The following is a 4258-nucleotide window of genomic DNA, read 5'->3' as shown; positions in this document are numbered from 1 at the left end:
CCGGCAGCCTGTGTGGCTGACTGTGGCATCATATCAGTGCTGCTGAAGGGCCTCAGTGTTTCAGCCTCCATTGTCATCCCAGCAGGCAGTGCGCTGAAATAAGGGATTGTGTGATCCAATGAAGCGTGCTGTTATCAGAGACTTCAGCCCCGGCCGTGAAGCTGACATCATCCCATTGCCTCAGTTTAGAGCTGCACGATGCACAGCAGCAGGTCAGCGGGGACGGGAGGGAGAATCCCAAATCACTGCACAGCCTGTTTTTAACCGTTAGAGTCTTCTGACATCTATCAGGCTGTTTGACAGTAATGTCTGTAAGGCAAATGAAGGCACTTCAACTGCTGCTTTATATCAAGTGAAAGAGGTTTAGCTGATTTGAAATGTGTTTCTCTACGAGCAGCTGTGCATTGGACACTTGAGACTTGAGACAGACTTAAGTCACAAAAATTAGGATTTGACACTCGACCGCTCTGAGGCTGATTGATTTTCAGACGTGACTCTCGGAAGCAAAATCATTCCAGTCAAATTTCAGTTAAAATCCTGGAACAACAGAATATTATGACAGACACACAGTGTGATAAGTATTTTTTAGTCCTGTGAAGTCGAGGGACTCAGATATGTAGAAGAAAAGAACGACTTCTGACATGCTTTATTAAAATACCACCAACAGGAAAAGTGCTTCTCCAATCATCTTTGTAAAATCCATGCACACACACACACACACACACACACACACACACACACACACACACACACACACACACAAACACACACACGCTCCCCTGTCGTCACCTCACAAACACACTGTCCTCCTCCACACACACACACAAAAAGAAAGGAAGGAAGGATGGAAGATGAAGGAAGGGAGGACACAGAAACTGTTTCTTTTTTTATGACCAGCATTTGGAGAAAGTTGCAAGACTTGATTTTTTTCTTGCTGTATGAATCTCATAAATCTTTTAATTTACAAACATATTTGGTATCCCTGCAAAGATTGGAAACTCATCCCAGAAACGGAGTTGTGTGAGTTTGAGCAATGTCTGATCCCAGTGCACGGTTGGAAAGATGGACTCATCGGCAGGTGCTCGAGAGTGAAATTATTAGCATTTTACACACAGAAAGTTTAGAAGAAGAAGTGACGTCTTCCACATTCAGTCTAAAAGCAAAGCTCCCTGTCGTCACCTCTAATCTCAGTTTCTGCCTCAGAGGAATAAAACGATTTCACACCTACAGCGATTTATCTGTGCTGCTCAAACAGGACAGGCAGGCAGAAGCCTCGCTGTCAGCGGTTTTACTGTCTCACCAAGAATCTGGTTCCTGAAGTGGACCTCGTGTGCCCTCTGCTGGTGAAAAACAGAACGTGTACGTTTTTGGGCTTTGTGAGGAGGCGTCTGAGGTCCCTTCAATCCCAGACAGGCAGAGTTCGATCAGTGCACTTGATTACATTGACTGAGGCCAATCATTGCTAAAGTAAACTGCAGGCTCGTTACTCAGACGTGTAGTTCAGCAACTGTGGATGAAATTAATAACAAATGAATTTTGTATAGTGTTTAAATTGAGCTGTATTTCAGGGAAATCCCTCCAAAAAACCAACATTTTATATAAACTGTAATCTGAGCTATTCTTATTTTAAGTTTCCAGTCGATTATCTGCTGTGATCAAGTGTTTTTTTTAGTTTTTTAATTCACCCCAAAGTTGTGTTTATGGATAATTAATATTTTTCTGCTTTTTGTCCAAAAGACCTTTGAATTGAGTTTAACATCATCAAGTGTTCCCAAAACATCAGTGAGAGCAGGTGAAGTTATAAAGTAACTGAAAAAATGAGTTCTGCCTTTATTAGCTGCAAATATTACAGTGATGAACACATTATTGCATTAATAATTACAGTCACATTATTCTGCATACTGAGTCATTTTATTTTTGGTACTTAAAGTTTATTTTTAAGCCAATATTAAGTATTTTGCTTCAATTTTTCATTATGAAGTAAATGTTGATTGTACAATGTAATGGCTATGGAATAATGACACCATCAGCTTTCATTTTGCCACCGTGAACAATCGCTTATGAAGATGAACTTTTTTGAATAATAGAGTATTTCTGCAATGTAGTATTGCTACTTTTATATAAGTACAAGGTCTGCGGTCCGTCTTCTACCTATGTGACTTTGCTATATGGTCTGCTGCTGTCATGAGAGGCTGCTCCTCCCTCTCCTCCTCCTCCTCCTCCTCCTCCTCTCTTCTCTCTCGGCGTGGCCTCACTCTCGTGCTGAGTACCTGTCTCCCCCTGCAGTAATCACCCCTCACACCTGGATCTCATACACCCATCACACTAGTTTATCAACCCTGGTTCCACATCCCGGCTTCTCCGGGTTCTTCAGTTTCCTTTGTGGTTCCAGCTTATGTCCCCTTATCAGTTTTTGTTTGCTGCTTTGCTTCGTTGTTGTGTTATGTTTACCAGACCTTTGTGTTTTCGTGCTCTTCTCAAAATCCACCAACTTCAGCCCTGCTACCAAACCACGAGGTGCCGTTCTCCTGCTCTGTGTGTCGCTCAGCCAGCTCACCAACACACCTCCGCCACGCTTCATCATTTTAAAATAAACCCTGTTTTATTTATTTATTTATTTTTAAACTGTATTTAAAAGGGACATAGCATACTAATGAACGTCAGTATGAAATACAGATGTAAATATGCCGGCCTCGTTCTATGTGAGAGCCTTTTTTGTATCAGTGAAACTTCTTTAAGGTTGTGCCGTCTCAGCAGAGGTATTCCAGCCTTTTTTATGCGTCTCGTTTCCCACTTGTTCTGCCAGTTGATGCTCTTTTGCTTTTGTTTCTGTTTTGGCTGCCTGCCTGTTGCCAAACTCGCTGACATCTCAAACTTAGTTTCACCTTACCGATTCTCTCCGAGAGACTTTTGTTTTCATTTTGTTTCACTGAGCTTTTGCACAGAGGGATCGCTGCCTTACATCTGATAATACACATGAAATATTTTTCTTGAGCTAAATATCTGATGATTCAGACTTCAGAAGCGAGGCCGGTGAACCTCGGACATGAACCTGTGTTACACTGTACAGATGGCGACCTGATAGGAAATAAAGGACGCAACCTTTAGGTGGAAAAATACAGAGTTTTCACAAATAGTGAGTTGAAACAGGTCCGGATCTAGACTGCTTTGATTGGGGCTGTAAGAGAGGTTTGTGGGTACTTTGAGTTCATCTATAGGTGTTTATGTTGAAATGTCCAAAGCTTTTTGATAAACAAGCTCATTTTTGTGTCTTTATATGCACTATGGCAGAGATACTCAACTTATGGCAGCAGTAATGTCTCTTTCCAGGAATATTGAAGATAAATCACAGATCTTGTTGTTTGGCATTTATGTAGGAACTACTTTCTTTCAGCCAAACTACACCCACCACAGGCGCTCAGTCCGCAGGGACTTGGTAATGGAAGTTAAGGGTCACTGGTTCAAGTTCCCGTCTGAACAAAGTGTGCAGAGATGCCAGTTTACATCCTGAGCACTGCCAAGGTGCCCTTAAGCCAGGGGTGTCCAAACCTTTTTGAATGGGGGCCAAATTCTAAAATGTGAAAATACCTGGGGGCCGAGTGTTTCTCACATCATATAGCTTTTCTTTAAAAAAACAACAACAAAAAAACAAAAAACAACAACACACAAACAAACAATAAAATTGCGATTTGACACCATTCTTGAAAGCGGCGTTCCTCACTGTCCACTTTACACGTCTTTGCTTTGGCCATGTCCGCTTTATGGCAGGAGATGTCTGCTGCTAGGCAACCGTTCCGTTTGCTAGTTTACCGTCTGTGTATGAAAACACGTTAGTTCCTGGTTGGTTCATGTCTACGAGCTGTATTATACAGTCCCTCCATTGTGAGCTGAAGGGGAAAGTATACTTTGAAAGTCAAGCCAAGGGCCGCTTAAAATTGTTCTAAGGGCCACGGTGGCCCCATGCCTGCCCTAAGCAGTGCCTGTTAATGAAAAGCCCACTCACTCACATCTCTGCATATAATACATGAGTATAGGTCCTGTTTGTGCCTCTGTGGCTTTTTAAATATGCACTTTAGCACTCAACAATGACATAATATCACATTCATAAAAGCAAGCTTTATGTGCGTCTGCACTGAAGGAACAAAAAGGATAACCAGAAGGTGCCTGGAATGTAAAACGTTTTTTTAAGTTTACAAACTGCTTGGGTCTTGTCCCTTCAGGTCAAGAATACGTACGAGTGAGTCCATGCCAGAGACAC

This window comes from Plectropomus leopardus, chromosome 10, assembly GCF_026936395.1.
Source record: "Plectropomus leopardus strain MGB_pleo_1.0 chromosome 10, ASM2693639v1, whole genome shotgun sequence".
In the NCBI taxonomy this organism is placed as follows: domain Eukaryota; kingdom Metazoa; phylum Chordata; class Actinopteri; order Perciformes; family Serranidae; genus Plectropomus; species Plectropomus leopardus.
Note: the sequence above shows the minus strand (reverse complement) of the source record.